This window comes from Nuphar pumila, chromosome 9 (genome assembly GCF_984573655.1).
Source record: "Nuphar pumila chromosome 9, dmNupPumi1.hap1.1, whole genome shotgun sequence".
NCBI classification, from domain to species: Eukaryota; Viridiplantae; Streptophyta; class Magnoliopsida; order Nymphaeales; family Nymphaeaceae; genus Nuphar; species Nuphar pumila.
This window is the reverse complement of record NC_143257.1, coordinates 40,788,191-40,809,846: the sequence shown is the minus strand read 5'-3', so window position 1 is coordinate 40,809,846 and position 21,656 is coordinate 40,788,191. Positions and strand designations below refer to the sequence as shown.

General features: G+C 36.8%; 1 pseudogene; it reads left to right on the top strand.

Moving 5' to 3' along the window:
- The window catches only part of LOC149828569 (uncharacterized), a 30,987-nt pseudogene extending 10,951 nt beyond the window's left edge, over positions 1-20,036 (top strand).
- The last annotated feature ends 1,620 nt before the right edge of the window (positions 20,037-21,656 follow it).

The following is a 21,656-nucleotide window of genomic DNA, read 5'->3' as shown; positions in this document are numbered from 1 at the left end:
CAGCTCGAGCCATTCTGCTCACTCAGTTAATTCAATGAAGGTCCTGGATGGTGCTGTGGAGATCAATCCTCTTAACGACTGCAAAAAGTTGTTGAGGATTAGGGACAGAGCGTGCCTTTCATATATGGGATCTCTCATTTTGTTGCAGGCTGACCTCCATATGTGAATGAAATCTCGTGCTTTCTCATTCTCGTTCTGCCTCAAATTGCAGAGATGACTTAATGTTGGGAGCGCCTCTGTATTGAATAAGAAGTGTTCACTGAATAAATTTACAACTTTATCGAACTCCTTGAGCTCGATTGGATTGATATGCTCAGCATACCATTTAGCTGCAACTCCTTCTAAGCTGCGAGGGAAACTTAGGAATAGTGTTCTGTTATCTCTCTTGAATCTCGAGCACTCAGCAAAGAATGTGGCGAGATGAGTTTCGGGTCGCCAGAACCATCAAACTTGATGAATTTTCGGGGAAGGTTCTCCAGATCATCATCCCCTTCTAAGACGTCATAAAAGTCCTCATTGGTGAAGACTTTCTTGCCCTTGTCGCGAGCTTGGAGATCCTTAACAACTCGGGTCATTTCCTTGAATTGTGACTGCAAGGGTTCTTCTGTGACCTGATTCTTTGATTTGCGGCTCTTCCTTTGTTCTCGACCACGTTTCTGAAATGCTGGAGGCACCTCATATTCTTCCTCAGTGTCTTCCGCTAGTTCTGATTCATCTGAAATTTCTTCTGGCTGAACCTGCTTCTTGGAAGCGTTCTTATTCTTGTGTCCGTGGAACTTTTCTCTGAATGAATTCTTCTCTACACTGGTCCCAGCCTGTTCACTCATCATTTTGTTCATCATCTTTCGGAACATGGCATACATTTGCGGGTCTATGCCATCATCCTCTTGTTGCTGATCTGGATTCACGGGAGGATCCATTTCTCCTTCTGAGGCTGAAGAGTACTGAGGTGATGTGGTTCTTCTTCCTGACCTTGTTCGAACCATTAAATGTTGCGGATGCTCTCTGCAGGGCAAAGACCTGATTAGATTATGAAGGAATTGACTTTTGGAAGAAATATTTGCTGAAAATATGGTAGACAATTTGAAAAAGATATCCCATTACTAGGGACTGAGTCATCGTAGGAATCACGACAATTGTGTTGTCATTCTTTTTGCAAGAGAAATAAACAATGAAAATATGCCTTGTTACCTAGGCGAGGTCGTAAAACCACAATAGAGAGAAAATTTTTTTGGAATGAGAAAATTGAACTTTTATTGATCTTGACAAAGAGGTGGAGGACAAACAATTTGCCACCATTCATGATAGTCAGCAGACACTCTAGGACCAGGAAAGATTTTGAGAGAAACAAAAAAATCCTAGCCGTAGCGGGCGGAATGATATGCCCCGGACCATTGTGCGGAAGTGAGATCAAACACTGCCATAGCTCCTGATAGCAGTCGGGCTTCGACGTATTGCTGCCTTTGGGAGAACTGACGAACACACCGCTCCGGTTGGTAGTAAGTGTAGAAGAATGGTCCTAGCAACTTGAACCGTTTGCCATAAGCGTATGTGTATCTGGGAGGAGATAGTTGTCGATCAAAGTAATCCCAGACTATGTCATCTTCTTGAATGCTATCGATTATGGACGGTACTGCGCCACTAAAAGAAGTTCTTGAATGTTATACCTGAAAGAGCTCGCTCGGGTTGGAACATGCTGGAAGAACCAGGACTGAAGCACGTAGATGCAACCTTCAACTAAAATTGATTCTCCGAGTGAGAAACGAGTCAGACCCCGATACAGGAAAGCGAGCACTGCCATGGCTATGGAGAGTCGGTTGGTCTGTCGACTTCCCCATCTTCTCATAAGCTGTATTATTCTGATATCCATGTAGTTTTGTCCGTCTGGGAAAAGGGCTAATCCTACAGTGCATAGAACCATTGCATTCTGAATCCTTTCTCTAGCTATCCTTGATAGCGAACTGACTTCAACGAAGGTCCCATATTGATGGTACAACTCGAGCAGATTGACATATTCATTTTCGTCCAACTGAATCAGGAGCCAAAATCGGTGGCCTGTCATACGAGCTAAGGAGTCTCGGGGGTCCAAACCCTTGACATTGATCAGGAATTGGTGCTCTAACGCATCTCCAGGTTGACTGGCTGGTTTTGGTAATCCCATGATTTCTGAAAATTCATCCATTAAAATGGCATCTCTCCCCATGGGAACCAGAATATACATGTCCGAGGATTCCATCGTTCCGCCATTGCGTGGATCAAGTTGCCATTGATGGTCTGCTTTCCGACTGCTGACGCCAATTCTAATCCGCACTCGCTCAAATGGTCTGGGAACATTCGAGAAAAGCTTTTGAGCCAGGAATAGTACCACCGGGGAATGAAAGTTTCGGTGCTAAGGGCTCGATGTTCAGGATGACCTTGTCGCACCTCTTAGGAGATGTGACCTTCAGGAAAGATAGGATCGACTTGACTGGATGTCATCGGACTAAAACAGAGAAAGACTCGGAATGAGACTTAGGAAAATATTTGAAAAATTTGCAGGCAGGATATAAAATACAGCTGGAAATTCGAGATCCAGTACAACGGGAAAATGGAAAAACACCTGGAGTTTTGAAAGAAATTGGATACTTGAGAAAATCATCCAGGGTTTGAGAAAATAAAGGAAAAGGATGAGAATATGGGTATTTGAAAATAGTTTTAAAAAAAAAAATGTAAGAAAATAGAGGTAACGTACAAACAATCACATCCTGCACAAACATTCATGCACATACAACACTCCCTAAAAGGCTGACTCTAGATGCATTATTTTGAAAACAGTTGTAGGATCTTAATCTTAACTCTAAGTTCAGATCATCTTTGTCCAATCCAGTTATGTCAATATACCCGAACCGAAATCCGAGGTACGTGGCATATAATTTCAACTCTGGTTCTAAGGTAAGGTTTTTCAACATCCTTGAGCGCCTACCGATATACTTCGGATTGTGGCCCACGGTACATGGTAGGGGGGCGTTAACCCAAATAAGTGGCCCAGTTGTGAGGCTCTGTCCCGAACTAAGGTTCTGGAAGAGAGCCCAGCAACGTGAAGACCGAGTAATGATAGGTAATGGAGGTTTGAAAAAATGATCACATGCAAGAAATAGATGGCTCTAAACCTAAAGAGATAGATTTTGAGAAAACTTTGAAGAAGCATACATTGTTTGCATTCAGATCCTAAATTTAGGAGAGTTATATTTAGACCTAAGTCTATGTGAGCATGAAAATTTCTCCTCAATCTGGTCCTACCAAACCATACCTAAGCTATATGCAGTCAATGTCAGCTGGGTCAGAATCTAGGCTCCTAGGTTTGCATGATAGCAAAAGTAAAGAGCTGACATTTTGTGAACATAATTTCGATAATTGAACTAAGTCAAGCACAATTTTGACCAGACAAAAACAGTCACATCATGGTCGCCAAACTTGTTATCGTCGCAAAATTTTTCCCGTCTTCCCTTCCTTGCGGGAGAGAAAGAGAAAAATGCTTTCGCGATTCAAACTTGACCGGATTTTGGAAAATTGTTTTGAAATACTCACCTCCGTTTTTGAAATAGCGGGAAAATCCATGGGATGGGGCTCGACCTGTCGGTATGAGGTTCGACCGTTCCTGCCGCCTCTAACAGGGGTAATCAAACCAAGGACCAAAATTGTGCTTGACTTAGAGAAATTATCGAAATTATCAAAATTATGTTCTATCCTAAATGCACAGGGAATTCAGGCATGTGCTATGAGATTTTGGAAAATGTAAATTGGAAAACATGATGTATGCTTAAAAAACATTTGGAATTGAAAATTTTTTAGGAAAAAGATGGAAATCAATCCCTCAGGAAACTCAGACGAAGAAGATTTGAAATCTCAGGAAAGTTTATAAAGATTTGGAAAATCTTGAAGAAATGAGAATCTCGAGAAAATGGTAAGAATTCTTGAGAAAATATGAACACTTGAAAAGGAAAACACTTCTCAGAAAAACTCGGACTTTGAGAATTTTCTTAGGAAAATGATGGAAATTCATTGGAAAACTCTTTAGAGAAGGAAATTCAAAACTTAAGAAACTGAAATCCTAAGAATATTGTCTTTGCAGTATTTGGAAATCGACTTTGATTCTGGAGAAAGATGAGAAATTCCCTTGGAAAAGCATCTTAAAAAAATAATATTTTCAGGGAAAATAACGGGAAAACTTTGACTTGGGAAATCCAACTTCAAAAATCTTCATAGTTTCTTGAGAAATCAATTCCCAGGGAGTGAAAATTTCTTGAGAAAATCATGAGAAAAACAGATGATGCCTTGATGATTTGAATGTATGAATGCACTTTGGAAAAGATTTTCTGAGAATTTGTTGGAAATTTGTGTATTAAGCCAAAGTAAATCCTTCACATATTCTGACTGTGGCTATGAATATGTTCAGGGTTTATTTGAGTTAATTCACAATGTTTTGAAAATTTGGAAATATGATGTGCATTTTAAGATAGCCTAAGAGTGTAGGCTCAGTGTGACTAGTAGAAAGATGATGGATCTAGGTCTCATCCATATTCCGACTAGGGCCGTAAATATGGACTCCACCGAGTTCATCAACTCTATAAGAGTTTGTGCATGTGTCATTCGTGTACATCCATGGTGATTTTTGCAAAATGAGATAAATGAATCATAGAATCAGGATATTGCTGAAATCAAACTATATGAGATGCAGCCTAATCTAAGCAGTAAAAGTAAATATTATTCCAAGTTTAATTATTACATCATCCGACATAAATCCAAAAAAAAAAAATACATAGTGTAAAAGAATCAGCATCCTCCAGATCTTCCTACAAAATGAGAATTAGTACAAGATAACCAAGGAAATGGGTATATATACTATATACAACGAAGATATACATGGTTATATCTAAATGCTTGAATTTATGATAAATGGCATGTGATAATGGAGATGTATTTATAAAAAGAAAAAGAAAAGGAAAAATATATGTGATAACAAGTGCACATGAAAATATCTCTATACATATAAGCATATATATATATATACATATGTATATGTATGTACATATATATATATATACATATATATATATATATATATATATATAGGTAGATATACATAGGTATATACATATATATAGATATATATACGTATAAATAAGAAAATATATATAAGAATTAGAATTTCATATATAATGGGTAAAATCAGAAAATACAGGTATATACAGTTTCTGTAGGTGATTTCACAAAGCCGTAATTCCCAAATTACCAAATATTTCTCAATAAAATTGGGTATGGATCTTCCCTATATATCAATGACAAAGCATGCAAAAGATGGTATAGAGATCATTAACGGATATGGATATATTTGTTCATGAAGGTGGCTGTTTATCAAGACTGGATACCTGCAGCAGAAAATGGACAGCTCAATATATGCTATAAGTTATCCAAAAGGAATCGATGGATTTCCCCTTTCTGTGGATATCAATGAATAATCATCTCTACCGATCAACCTATGCATAGATGCATATATTGGCCAGACTTAACCTTCAAAAAGGAATGCTTCACTAAAAACAATTTTCCATAGCTCATTGAAACAGGTTTGCAGCAACTTAAACAGCTCCCAGGTGCAGCCATTTCCAGCTAATGGTTGAGATCTCTATGTTTGAACGATATCAAACATTAAGGGATAAGATTAACATCCATGAAAACCTCACAAAGAAAGCAAAAAAAGAATTCTGGCAGGACAAGATAGAATGGAAGAACAAAAAACAAAAAAATTCTGCAAGAAAAGAATAGAATGCAATGACTTATGATGAAACAGAATTTTACACAAAAGGAATTATAAATCGCAGAAAACCAAAAGTTGAATAATCAGAAAATCAAAATCTAATAGGAAGTTATAATGATAAAAAAAAAAAAAAATTGAAACTTATGAATCTAAGCTAAAACAGAATATCATTTCTAAATTGACACATAATATGAAAACAACATTGAAACAGAAAACAAGAATCAAACGATGCATTTAAACCAGGAGATAATTGAATTAAAAACACGAAATAAAATAAAAAAAAAACAATGTACAATAGGGAATAACTGGAAAAGTGAGTTATATTTTTTTTTTTTGATTTTCACAGATTCATATTCATGTGGAAGAGAAGGATTCATGTGGAAGACCCATAATGATCTTCTTTGTTGGTTCATATCGCCGACCCCAATTGTTTTGGGATGAAGGCGTAGTTGTTGTTGTTGTTGTTGACAGATTCATATTCAATCTAAAATTTTCTGGACTCACAGCCCCTTTAGAATGGAAGGGTTTGAAGCCTCTTACGCTTGTGGACCTCCTGCAACTTGTAGATTCCCTACAGCTTGTGGATCTCCTACAGCTGGGCTGAAGATAAGGAGATGGCAGAAGGAAAGAGCGGCAAACCTGTTGGGTCTCAATCGGCCAGGCTGAAGGAAATGTGGAATGGGCCTTGCTGGGCTGAAGAAGAATGGGCAGCAGCCCTGCTGGATCCCCTGCGCTGTGGGACTTGCTGCCGGGATGAAGAAGATGCTGGAATGGCTGGATGGAGCTTTCTGTTGGTGGGCTCTGAAGAAAAGGCAGCCTCCTGCTGGACCTCTGTTGTGGCTGGGTTGAACGTGGATGGGAAGCAACTACTGGTGGGTTGTGTAAACACAAATGGGAGTTGTTCCTTACTGCTGGACTGAAGGTAAGGTGAAAGACGGGCAGCAGCCGGCTGGAGGTGGAAGACCCTTGCAAAACCGAAAAGGCCCAATTCAATCAGCTTACTCCTCCTTCCCCTGTGGCTATAGGAAATTGTTTCCTCTTTTGGTGAATCCCCTCCACGGCAGGAAAAACCTCCTGTAATAAGAAAGCAAATCCCCTAAAACAATCACTCGATCCTCTCCTCTCTCGATCAATGGCTGGGTCTTTTAAAGACCTTCAGCCTCTTTCCAAAAGAGAGAAAAAAAAAATGCAACTTCTTGTTTTCAGTTATGGTTTTTGAAAAAAAATTCAAATTGAAACTTCAATGTTGCCGTTTTCAAAAGGGTGCATCTTGTATTTTTCAAAAGAATTTCATTTCATTTACCTAAGTTTTAGGTAAAATGAAATTTATTTTATTTTTTTATTTTTTTGGGAAGTTCGGCTATGCCATTTAAGGTTGCTTCCTTCTTAAAAAAAATTTTTATGTAAACAAATCAATAAAAAGGAATAAAATAAAAATGAGTATTGAAATAAATGAGAGGCTTTTATGGAAATGCCACCTCAACCTACTTTTAAAATCCTTTTGGAAAATAAAGTTTTATTTTGTTTTGGCAAATCTTTTATTTTCAATTAGGGTGCCACATGTGTGTGGGCCCACTAACTAAAAAAAAATAAACAAATAACATTAAGAAATCAAAAAGAAGAATTTGCAAATTGGTGCGATCTCCGAGTGGGTCCCGCTTGAAAACAATAAACTTACCTGGGAATCTGAGTATGATGCTAGTTCAAAGGTGGGTCCCGCTCCATTTATTTGAAAATAAAGACAGAAGAAATAAACTTCTTTTTTTTGGAATTTTTATAACACGAGATAAAACTTTGTTTATTTTCAAGAATTTGGAAAAATTGGTTTTTCAGGGCAAAAATATGGATAAAGTGAATGTAAAAAAAAAATTGTAAAGAGATTTAGAATCTTTTTGCAAAAAGTTTTGAGATAAAATCTTTAAAATCAATATCCAAATATCCAGATTGTTTTCTTGAGAAAAACTTTTGTAATTAAAAAGTCCTGGGGGTAAAATGGGAAAGATTGACAGCTTTGAAAAACCCAGGGTTTTAAAAATCAATTTTGAAAAGTTTAAAAATCAAATCTGGATTGGCAATTTTGAAAATCAGGGGTTCTGGATCTCAAACTAACATGCTATGCAATGAAATGATGCAAAGTTTTCATGCAATGCTATGCAAAAGACATGTTCTATGAATTGTCATTCTGAATCTAGAATTGGAAATTCTAATTTCTTGTGAGGAATAGGATTTTGAAAATTTGCAGTTTGAAGATGTCTCTGAACCTAAATATAGAAATTTTGAGGCTCAAGAATGAAATTTTGGACTTTTTGCAAGATTCAATCTCAAAAAATGACCATTTTGCCCTTTATTGCTTCTGGAGAACTGAAATGTGCCGATTGAGGGCGATGTCAAGAAGGTGGGTGAAAATTTGGGGTGTTTACACTAGGAGGAAAAGCAAGGGAAAATAGATATGAAATAGAATAGGAATAACAAAAGGAAAATGCTTGAATCTCAAGCAAAACCCAAAGACAAAATGGTGTTGGCGTGGAATGGTTGGGGAAGAAGGTGGCTGGAGCAAGACTCAGATGAGGAGGCATAATTCCCTAGGCAAAAACATCTAGGGCTTTTAGAAAACATGTTTTTATACTTTGGGCTCTTTTCAGAAAGAGGTTTATAATAAAATTATTCCTATGTGCCTCTTTTGAAGGGGTTTTCTGAAAACTTTTTCTAAATGGATCTTGGGTAAACGTTTGAGATGGATTATGAGGTTTTAAACACTGATCCAAGGCCCAAGATGGACTATTTGGGTCGGATCTTGATCCGAATCACCTTGAAATTTGTGCCCAAACACTAAAATTGCCATATCTCACTCAATTTAACTCCGATTTTCCTGAAATTTGAACCATGACTCCTTTATGTCAAAATGCATCCAATAATGGGTTCTAAACCTTAAAACCACCTAAAAAAACATGAATATTCTAATAACATGATGTGCATTTCATGCATCATCAAATAGTGATGTTTTGTAGGAAAAGGTGTGTGTGTGAAGCCATGAAGAATAACAAACACTGTGGTGGGGGTATGTAATATACTGTGCATATGAAGGTAAATAGATGAGGACAGGATGTGGTATGTGAAAGAAACTACAACAAACACTGCTACAGACATGTGTAGGCTACAACAACTAAGAGAAAAAAAATTGTGAGGTGTTAGTGGTGATATACAATGTCATGATTTGAGTAACTTTACATGATTGCGGGAACCTCAAGAATCCTACTTATTTGCTTCAAAGGTTGCTAACTGATAAAACCAACAAGTATAATACAAATCTGCCGCCACCTTCTCATTTATACAAGCTGAGACTTATTCAGAAAGACGTCCAGGAAGAAGTCACAACAAACATTCAACGGATACTGCTAAAGTTAAAAGCTTTAATAAAAGCATCTTGCAGCGAAGAGTCTGCGATATCCTGTGAAAAAGAACTCATCGTCCAAAGATGATCTGAGCTCTAATGCTAGGGTAGCTCTGACTGTAACGAAATTGATGGCATGCATTTATGTGATGATATGCCATAGCAAGCAACTACCTGGATGACAAGACCTTTAACCAATTATCAGGCTAGATGGTTCTTAACACATCAAAGAAATGGAGGGAATTACCACAACAATGCTTTATTATTCCGCAATATCAAAAATAAGTAACTCTTATGATAGTCCTAATGATCAGGGATGATGCAATACCAAAGACAGATAAAACCAACCATAATAGTAAACCTTGATGCTACTGTATCACATGTCTTACTAAGACAGATAAGATAGATTTAACGCATAAATCTCACCTTTTATCAAAGCAATGAGCTCTTATTGAAAGAGAGAAAAGAGAGGCCAGATCCAATAACACACAGTAAATGACTTAAATGAGCCGAATGAGCTAAAGTGCATAACAATAGGAACGTTAAATGAATAGCTGCAGGTGAGTAAATATATATATATATATATATATATATATATATATATATATATATATATAGCAGAAAATACATTTCAAGACCACAAAGCTTACGATGCCGAAAGTAACAATAATAAAAAAAAATGAAGGTGGACAGATGTACAAAAGGATATGTGATGAAACAACAAGGTGCTAATGTGATGGTTGAAATGCACTGGTGTGGAAGAAATGAAGATGTTATGTGCACACAAAGATCAGAGATCCGATGCAATGTTGACTACTATGCAGATGTGTCAAGCTACAATATAATAAAATGAGAAAATCATCGCATATGCATACCGTACTGAGGCCACAATTGATGATATGCCGGATTAAAGCACATGACTGTCAAGAAAATAAATGTAAATGTGCATGAGGATGCAGAAAATGGAAGTGGATATAGAACTATACTGCAAGTGGGGCAAAATACTCAGTAAATGAAACTGAATACGCTCCAATTATATGGGTCTTCATAATGTGATCTGAATGTTAGGACAAATGAATTGCAACGACATGGAGGATGGCAATCGGATCAGCACACCAGATTAATGCCATACAATGTACGTTGGTGCTGACCCAAAACGTGATAAAGGGGTGATGAGTTATGAGATGCATAAGGGGTAATGTACAGAGGATGAAGCAGAATGTAGATTATGCATATGTAAATGCAGTAAATGGAAATAGTGCTATCTATTAAAGCGTTAACACACAGTAACCAGAAATCGCAGAAACATAAACTGTTGCATTACAAATCAGCAGTTATAAACCAGAGCAGAATTGAGAATTAATGGAAAATTTGGATCGAGATTCAGATGAATCTTATTAGATTATTAAATCTGATAGCCTGAGTCCAAAATTTGTGATATAAACAAATCAGAAATGCAAAAAGAGATATTGGAATAGGGATTTGTTCCATTAATGTCGCATAGGGGTGGACTGAAGATGCTAATAAAGGGTATAACATAAAAGAAGGGAAATGCAGATATATAAAAGAAATGATGCAAATGAAATGCTAACAAGGGATTGCAACTGATCCTAAGTGAAATAAATAAAAGAGAGAAGAAAAGAAGGAAAAAAAAGAAAAAAAAATCAAAGAAACTAATGAACACAAAGGAAGAAATGTCAGAATGTAGAATTCTGTTTGATATTGCAAGTGGTGAGTCGATCCTGCTATATGCAGATCGACTCTACCACCGATGCTTCTTGACGAAACGAAAATGAGAAGAGGTGAAAACAATTAAAGCAGTAGGGTATAATTTCTACAAAAAAATCAGAAATAAAAGGGGAAGGAAGCCCGGAAATGAATGCAATAATATAGTAAAAGAGATAATGAAAGGAAAGGAAGGAGGTGGTTGCTTACCTTGATTTTGCAAAAACTCTGAAGGAGGGAGGGAAAGGAAGGCTTCCTTTCGTTCTTTAGTGGATTAGCTTCTACTACCAAGGAGGGAGGAGGGAGAAAGTAGAAGACGATAGAGGGTGAAGGGGCGATGTCGAAGAGGAGAGGTGAACAATGGATTGCAGAGGGATTGCGAGAGTGGATGTGGTCAAGGATTGCTCCTTGAGGGCTTCGGATGTGCCTATTTTATAGAAGGGAGAGAGGAAGAATTTGGAAGGGGCGTTTGTTGGTGATCGAGCGTTGAGGCCAGAGAGAAGACAATCGAAGGGTCGCCAGCCCTTCGACCCCCTTCGGTGGTTTTTTGAGAAGGGGTCGTTGCGCGGCTTGCAACGGGAGTCCCATTTTTAGGAAACTTTCAAAATGGTAGTTATTTTCAAAAAAAAGTTTTCTAAAAGGGGTTTTCAAGCAAAAAGGAAGCTTTAAAAAGAGATTTCTAAAACCATTTTTTTTTGTATTTTTCCTTAACATTTTATATATATATATATATTTATATTTTTGAAATAAAACTCTGAAAACTACAGGAAAATAAGAAATTTAAAAACTATTTTTTTTTGTATTTTTGAGAAATATTTACAAAAGAGGGTTTTCTGAGAATTCAGATTTTGAAATTTCTTCAAAAAATGGGTTTAATATCATATTTTAAGGAGATATTCGAGTTTTGAACCTTGAACCAAAAAATATAGATCATCGAATCCAAATGGTCACTGAATCGACTGTTTGAGCCTTTCGAAAATTCTTTGTGGTATTTTTGCGAATTTAATTTTGAAGATTGGATAACGAGGCTCAGATTTGGAATTTGGCAATGGGTCCGGATCCCAAAATCGAGTTAGATATAGAAAATGAGTTTTGATTCCAATGAACCCAAGGAATAAACCAAAATTTAGATTGAAACTGACTGAATTTACTCAGAAAATGGAGGCCAAGGGCAAAAGGAGAATATTTACAAAATTTAAAAAATTTGGGGTGTTCACATCATCCATATCCCTCCATCTTCTTTCAAATGAAAGAAAGTGTCATCATTTTCAGCACGAGCTTTTAATTCCAAGTACTGGGTGTTCTTGAATTGTTCGGCTACAATTCGATCAAGGATCTCTATGTGGATTGTCAAGCATGACAATTGAATTCTACCTGAATCAGCAAAAAATGGCTTCTAGTTGACGAAATCCTCCATCAACTTCCATTGCCCTGTCAGGCTGGTGAGAGTGCCAATGGTCTTGCGACTAAGGGCATCTGCTATGACATTCGCCTTTCCAAGGTGATAGGATAGCATGAATTCATAGTCTTTGAGGAATTTCAGTGATCGTCATTGCTGCTTATTGAGCTCTTTTTGAGAGAAGAGGTAGTTTAAGCTTTTGTGGTCCGACATGACCTCAAATGTAACACCCTAAATTTTCAAAACAAAGCTAAGTGAAAATTTTCATGAATCTCTTTTTTTTGTTTTCTTTGCAGCGAAACTTAGAAAAGCTTTTAGTAGCGGAATCAGACGATAATGAGTCGTCAGTTTTAGATAACTCCGAGCACATTACAGTATGTGGCCAAGCAACTCATTGACCACCAAAGTGTTATATTTTATCGAAAACCACACGTTTATTACAACATCACTACTTGAAAAAACAATATAGGTTCAATAAAAGGAAGCAGTACAACTCTGTCTAGAGAAACTGTGAACACCCCAAATTTTTCAAAATTTTGTAAAAATGACCCTTTTGCCCCTAACCCCGTTTTCTAAGAAAATCAAAGTAATTTTAAAGCTAAATTTCAGTCATTCTTCAGATTTTCTGAATTAAATTCCATATTGGTATATTCAAAATTAATTTCGGATCTGAATCCAGTACTTTAAATCCATATTTCCTCAAAACCCGAATCCAAACCCATTTCTGAAGAAATTTTATCAAAATAGCTTTTAAATTCTCAGAAAAATTCTCTTTTGTAAATATTTTTGCAAAAACACAAAAAAATTAGTTTTAATCTTTGTTTTCTCACAAACTTTAGGATTTTATTTTAAAAATACAAAAAATTGAAAGATAACGCAAAAATCAAAAAAATTGGAAAAATTTCGAGAAAAACGAATGAGTTTAAACTTTTAAAAATCAAATTTTTGCTAAAAACCTCGGGAGCACTTTTTTTGTAAAAACTTGAAAATCGAAGCGGGGTCTTTTGCAAAACCCTCTTTTAGGGTTTTCCTTCGTAAGGAAAAAGAGGAAAAAGAGCCGCCCCCTCCATTCTCTCTTCACTCTCGCCTCTCTTCCCTCCATCGCCACAGCCATCGGCCTCCACCCTCAATCCTCTCCATTCTCATCGCCCAACCGACCACCTTCACAAACATTCTTCATCCTCCTTAAAAGGGCACTCAGGAGAACCCTAAAGGGGACCGCTCTTCACCCCCACATTCCTCTTTTCTTTGATGATCCGTTACCACCCCTCCATCTCATGCTCTTTCTCTGATTTCTCCTTCTCTTCCTTCCCTTTCCTCTTTTTGAGCTTCTCTCTTCTTAATCCACTAGAGAAAATCCACTCTCCAAGCAACAAAAGCCTTCTTCATCCTTCTCTTTCTCTGGTTCTCATGAGCATCAGCTGAAGGATATCTGCAACACCCGATTCTCCATCTAATCACAGTCGGGCTCCCCTTTCATCCAAAACCCCTGCAGAGTTACAAGATCTTCAGCTCCGACAATACAAGCTGAACCAAGTAAGGATTCCTTTCCCTTCTGATCTTAAATTTCCTTTTGATTTCTTGTTTTCGTCCCAATAAACGCAATCCATGTAAATCCGATTTACATATAGTAAATCGGTTTACACAATGCGATAGCAACGGAACTTGCACGTTCCAATATTTTCTCTCTTTTCCTTATAATTTAACTCTGGACTTTTCTGTTTTAAGCCCTCGTTGTATCATCTCATGCTTTCTCATTTTCTCCTGATTTATAATGTATTTTATCGTTTGATGGCCGATGCTACCAGTCGTTCTTTCTTTGATTTTGTTCATATTTAAAAGCTTTGTAATTCTATATGCTCCTCTCACTGGTTAGTTTCTTTCTCGACAGTTTCCTTTTTAACAGTATCGCTTAGTTTTCATGATTTTCTTTTATGTCATTTTTCTTGTTCCTTTTTTTTTTTTTTTTTCCTCTACCGTCTACAATTTTTTTTTTTTTTTTACTAACTTGTCTGTGGTTTCCATCAGTTCGTTTGCTGATTGTTTGGTCCAACCATATAACCCTTCTACTGTTTACCTGATTCATCCGATTGATATGTTGGTTACTTGTCCAAGTCACCGATCCTCTGTAGGATCACTTGGCGTTTTAGTTGAGCCACTGGTTATTATGTGTACCACAGAAATTCACAGCTCAAGTTGTAAAGTTAGCTTCATAGGCCTCTAAGGTATGTTATGTGTCTCATTCATTTCCAGCATTATCTTATCCCTCTTTTTTTTGCATCTACGCCATTTGGCCCAAAGAAAGAAGTGAAGAGACTTTCAATAAGGAAGTGAGCAGGAGGATGACTTTCAAGCCACCCAGAGGATGTGTCTTGATGTTATCACTGTGATCATCCACAGATTTAACTTCATAGTTGAAATTGAGCAACACTGATGCAATAAGTTGTATAGAATTCGTAGGAAAAGCTTCCCTGTATGATGAGTTAAATATCAATTGTAATCAAAATGACATTTGCTTATGAAATCTGGAGTTAACTTACAGACATATCTGCTCCTATTCTAAGCATCAAAATGGCCAATTGACCATTGATGTGAACATCTGTTTAAGAGGGAAATGATAGAATCTACGTGCTGATTATCCGAGTTCGCTCAGAAACAACGAGGCTCTGCTATATGTCGTTCCCTCAGGTGAGAAACAAAAAGCTAAACTCTCAAGGTTGACTGAAATCAGCTTGCTATGACGGCTGGAGGAATCCTGACAAATTGATCGAAGCTATATTCAATGCGTGTCATATTGGAGTGGTGTTCCCTATACTGACATCTTCGCATCTAATTCCTTTACCATTTTGGGAATCAGTAGCAGGATATCTGGAGCCTCATAATTAGCATTCAAAGTCTTTCAGTTCATCGTAATTTTAATTGTTTCCCCATAGAAATTCACGTTTCACAGGTATTTTTCACATCTCGTTTCCTATGATTTATGCTGGTATTCATTAATATCTTGTTCATTCACTCCTTTATATCTCATTAGCCATTTATTTTCAGTATTTTATTTGGTATGCTACTACATCTGACATGTTTACATCATTAACTTAGGCATCATTGTACTATACTGTTTACTCCCCATTGTATCTGATATGTTATTGCACCCTGCATTTTGCAACATAAAATGGTTAGTATGTGATAATCTTAAACCTGTTATTGGCATCAATTAACTCAGAGCATGAAAAGTATTATTTGGAGAATCGCCCATAGGTGACATTGGGTCACTTCATTTTGTAAGAACCGGTTGTTAAAACTAACCTAAGGGCTGGAACCACCTTTGCAAAACCCATTAGATTCAGGAAATCGACCTACTGCGAGAGGTGGATTTAGAACATTATGCCAAGAGCATTCAGTTTGCCGAAAGGGACTGCCAAAATCTTGTCACAATTTGTGTTGAGCAAAATTTCGATGGAAATCATTTGTCATCTGTGAACACCCCAATTTTTTCAAAATTTTGTAAAAATGATCCTTTTGCCCCTAACCCCGTTTTCTGAGAAAATCAAGTCATTTCTTCAGATTCTCTGAATTAAAATTCATATCGATATATTCAAAATCAACTCCGGATTCGAATCCAGCACTTTAAATCCATAATTCCTCAAAATCCGGATCAAAACCCATTTCTGAAGAAATTTTCTCAAAATAGCTCTTAAAATTCTAAGAAAAATTCCCTTTTGTAAATATTTTTGCAAAAACACCAAAAAAATTAGTTTTAACCTTTGTCTTCTCACAAACTTTAGGATTTTATTCTAAAAATACAAAAAATTGAAAAATAAACCAAAAACCAAAAATTTGGAAAATTTTTTAGAAAACCAAAAGATTTTGAGCCTTTTGAAAACAATTTTGCTAAAAAAACTCGAGATCCCCCCCCACCTCTTTGTAAAATCTCAAAAATCAGAGGGGCTCCTCTGAAAAAACTTTTTTTTTAGGTTTCAAAAAACCCTTCGTAAACAAGAAAAGGGCGAAGGTAAGGCGCCTCCCTCCATTCTCTCTCTCTCTCCCGATTCTCTCCATCACGTACCCTACATCCACCGTTGATGCCTAACAAACCCCCTCCTGAAGCTTCTTCTTCCTCCTTAAGAAGGGACTCAGGAGACCCTCTCTTTCATCCGTTTCCACCCTTCCACAGCCTCTCTCTTGCGTACTACCGCTTCTTCACCCCAGCACCCCTCTTTCACGCTTCCTCTTCTTCTCCCTCTTCTTCTCTTTCTTCTTATTTCCTGAGTTCTTCTTTCATCTAACCAAAAGGAGTCAACTACGAAGCACCTACAGTTGCAGGTAAGTAACTCCTTACTCTTTTAATCTTGCTTTTTTTTTAGAAATACCCTTTCCCTTTCATAACATCGTCTGGGTTTTTTTTTTTCTCCTCTTCTTTTGATTTTTGTTCGACTTTCTTCTTTTCTTCGTAAAGCAAAATGATGGGCTCGACCTGCCCATAGCAGGATCGACCCACCCTACGCAAAATCAACAGGAACCTTCAGGTTTCGATATTCCTTTTAATTTATAACAAAATTTATTCTCCTCAATCTTCAGCATTCGGCCTTTATTTAGATTGTTTTCTACATCCTGTTCCTTTTTTTTTTATGTATACTTTTGTTCTTCTTGTGCTCTTTCGTTTCCCCTTTACTGTAGATGTTTACATCGGGTGGTTTGTCTTATATTTGGCCTTCGATTTTAAATAGCATTTGATCACTCGCTCTGCTAAATAAATTTTAATCGCATTTTCTTTTTCTCTGGCCTGTTCAATTTAGCTTATCATTTCTGGTTTATTAGGATCCCTTGTATACGTATTGACTTCCCTTCCGTTTTCTAATTTCTTGTTTGCATTTTTTTTTACTATTATTATGCATCTTATGAAGGTCGATTGCCTGTTATGTTCCATTCTGGTTGGGATTATCGGTTGATGTCTCCAGCTCCAATTATTTGTTTTCATTTTATATAGCAGCATTGATGCTGTGATTCACTCCCAGCATTATCATTCACGCCTCATCCCCACCTGTTCTTTTGTTTCACTTCAGTAAATATCACTGTGATATCTCCTTCATGATTTTCTTTCGTAGGATTATACAGGTTCGTGATCAGATCATTTTGAGTATTATAATATAGGTTGCATTTGGTTTCCTTTGGATCATAGGTTGTGTTTGATTCTTTCATTGATCTTCGAGTTACTATCTATATCTTAAATATTGCTTCTAAGTTTCAATTTCCTAGTTGCCTTGCGACCTTTCTTGTAATGATAGGGCCCCTGTTCCTGCATCTTATGACGTTGGTAGTAATATTACTACTCCTATTCCGGAAGTTTTCCGGAAGATAAGACTTCAAGCATGGGTGAATTGATGCAAGGCAGATACATGGTTGTCTTTCAGCAAAGAAGAATCAGGTGGTGCCTCGAATTGATGGAATCTGCTCTTCGCATACAGCGTGATTTAATTGTCTTCCTGTGATGTTATAGTCATTTCCAGTAGATTTCCCTGTTGGTTTTGTACTCTAGGTTCTATTTTAAGGCCATAATATTATCCTATGATTGAATGTTGTGAGGGGTTTTATTGTTCATAATGATTTCCAAACAGGTGATGTTAGATGACTTAAAAGACATTGCTGAGAAGACTCTTGTCAAACATGAGTGATCATTCTGGAAATGTTACCTATAAACTAAGTAAATCATCATACTGGAGATAAAATTTCATTGGTCGGGCGTTGTGGTGATCGTGAAAAATTCTGCAGGGAAAGAGGACCCACTCAATAAGTGGCTCATAGCGGTTGTGGTTTCCTGCAATCACTCTCAACACTCACACCCTCATGGTTATAAGTCAGATGTGATATTTGTCTTAAAATCAATGTCTAAATATGGACATTCATACAGGTTCGTGCACATTGGAATTAGCTCCACCAGGGTTTTATTATAATGAGGAATGTGAAGGCATGAGCAATTGCTTTGAAAATGGCCCAGGAATGAACCAGTTCGTTAACATTCAAACTTGGCACCTGGCCTTTTCTTTTCTTTGTTGCTTCCTATGTCGTTCTGCAGGTGGACCGTTGGACGAGGTTATTCCTCCCTGACTGAAGCTGGAATTTGGTGCAAATCGTGTTGGAGTAAGCTCGAAACAGTTGAGGGGTTAGAATTGAGGATATAGAGGCTTATGGTACAGCCTCTCCATAAAGCCAGCATTACTTCTGATTGGTGGTGGATTATTTGAAGGCCATTCATGCATCGCTCTCAGTCTATCTGCAGCAGTTGCAGCAGTGCAGTTATGTTATCAGAAATTTCTGTGGTGACTACCAACAAATAGACATATTGGATTTAGTTGACTGAGGTGGCTGAAAACGTGTCATTAAAAGGTTATCTCGTAGAAGGAATGATTTACTATTGGTAATGTTCGAGACAACTCTAGATAAAATTGATGCTTTTCGCGGCTCAGAATTCTGCAAATGACTTTCAAATGTGTTTTAAATCATAAGATTGCAATGGCGTGTATGTTGCTGTTTTGCGAGACAGATTGAAAAACTTGTTACATGTCTACTTTGAACTGAGACAACAAAGCAAACTTATGAAATTGACACTGTTGGTAAGAAGTCATACTCTGAATAAAAGGCATCTCTCAATGAAGCAGTGAAGAAGCTGAAACTACTGAAAAGGCATCGACAAAAGAGCAAAAGTAAAATTGCCAACAAAGAAGAGGCAATATGGACTGTGGCCCAGTCATGGAAGTCATGCCCCATTGGCACGCTACCATTTTTTTTGAGCCCTGCTGGGAGGCTTCCCGTGTTTGAGAGGGTCAGCAATGACTCTGCATTCACAGAAACCACGCTGAAAGCATAACTTCCTTTATAAAAGGGAGTGTTGATGAGGAGTGAAAAGAGACAAATTCAAACTCCAATGAAAAATCTGCACGGAATAAGAGGTTAACATTCTGTGTTAAGGAAAACATAAGTGTTGGGAAGACTACATTCCTTCAAAGAATAGCCAATGAAACACTTGAATTGCGTGATCTTGTGGAAGTAGTTCCAGAGCCTATTTCAAAGTGGCAGGATGCTGGACCCGATCACTTTAATATTCTGGATGCCTTCTATGCAGAACCCCAGAGTTATCAAATGGTTTTCGTTTGTGCTGTGCCTAAAGCAAATTGGATGAATGAGATGGAGATCAGCAACTATGATTCATGGTTTGATCCTGTTGTTTCTTGTCTTCCTGGACTTACCCTTGATGGTTTTATATATCTGAGAGCTAGTCTTGCCACTTGCCATAAGCTAATGATGCTGAAGAAAAGAACAGAAGAAGGTGGCGTATCACTGGACTATCTGCATGACTTGCATGAAAAGCACGAGAGTTGTTTGTTCCCTTTTCAGAGTGGGAATCATGGGGTGTTATCAATTAGTTAATTGCCACTTTATATGGATAACTCCCTGCATCCTGATATGAGAGATCATGTATCTTATTTGGAAGGAAGCCATATGCCTGCTAGCATTCAAAAGGTGCCAACTTTGGTTCTAGATTATGAACCCAATGTTGATTTCAGCAAAGATATTGAAGCAAAGATATGCTCGCCAAGTTGTTGAACTTCTTGAATTTGTCGAAAAGGAGAAAAAGGTGCCCTCCCCTAAATCTGGTTAACCAACAGATTCTCCTACCTCATAATGGAAATTTCTGGACTCCAGATAAGAATCTTTCCAGTCTTCGACATTGAAATCGTTTGATTTTGTGTAGGAAATGTCATTCCTGTCTAGTTAGTTGCATGCATGCTTTGTTTGATTTTCTAGTTCTGTCTGTGTTTTGCTGTTGAAAATATTTTTGTGACCATATACAACACAATACAGTCACCTATCATTCAATGTGTTGGAGTTTTATCAGCTATATTGTTGTTGATATTTTGTGAAGATGTCTTCAAGTTATTGAAACCAGTTTACCATGAAATCAGAAGTAAAGTCTGATTAGAAATCAATGTAAGTCATCCAATTACTATAAGTCATCCAATCACTGTAAATTGTCATGTTTAGTTTCCAACATTTCCACATCATCTACACTGCCACAACACTGCAGATCTGTTGTAATGTGCATAAATACTGCATCTGTGCATTTTTATTTCACTTGTATGTTATATATTGATAATTTTTTTTACCATCATCATTACAGCACAATATTGCTTCATTACACATTGTCACTCGTACACAACCTCTGTCATCATCCTTGCAGCAATGTTTCAGCCATTTGCTGTGTAACCACATCAGCTACTGCAGCTACCTCCACCTCATTGTTAATATTGGTTGTATAACCTATTAACATCCTTCATTCCCTACTGTCACCACTGCTTGCACATAGCATTACACATAGCACCCACTGTAATTTCAATTCCCTACATTGATGTTGCTTTGATCCATGATGGTTAGTTGTCTTTTACATTAACTAATGTTGCATTGATGTATTTTCAAAATCCCTCTGTATGGCTTACATTGTATTTTACACACAGTCCCTTCACATTCAGCATAGTGGGTATCATTCATTTATGTCACACATATTGGATGTGAGCATATATATATATATAAATATCATGCTTGGATATATATATACGTATCTCTCTCTCTCTCTCTCTCTCTCTCTCTCTCTCTCTCTCTCTCTCTCTCTCTATATATATATATATATATATATATATATATATATATATATATATATATATATATATATATATATATATGTATTTCTTTCACATATGTGCATTGCCTACATAGAAATGTGTCAAATTCTTAAACATAACATCTGTGTGTTAAAAATTCAATATCCTGTGCTAACTCTCTTTTTTTTTTTAGGAGGATATAAAAAGTTTGAATTTCTCTCTTGGACTAGAAATTTTTGATATTTGCAATTCAAAGTTATAATAAATTAGGTAGAAATGAGGAATTCATATTTCAAAGCTTTAGATAGAATGAGCATTGTAGATATCATAAATTGCTTATTTTCATGCTTTTTGCCTTTATTTCTCAAAAATCTCATAAATGGCATCACGAATGACACGTGCACCATTTCGTAAGAGGTAAATTAATCCTAGGTTGATGATTTACATCAATGGCCATAGTCAGGGTGTGGACAAAACTTAGGATTTTTATCTTTTACGAAATAACATCGGATCCACACTAGATCCATTTTCAAAATTCATCATATTTTCCTTAAATATCTTCTTCTTTTATTAGAATTTAACTTAAAATTAATTCAAAATATATACCAATGGCCATAGTCAGGGTATATTGAGAGTTAATTTCATTTTAAATTCTATAAAAGCACCAAATGTATTTTATTTTTCACCTGAATTTAA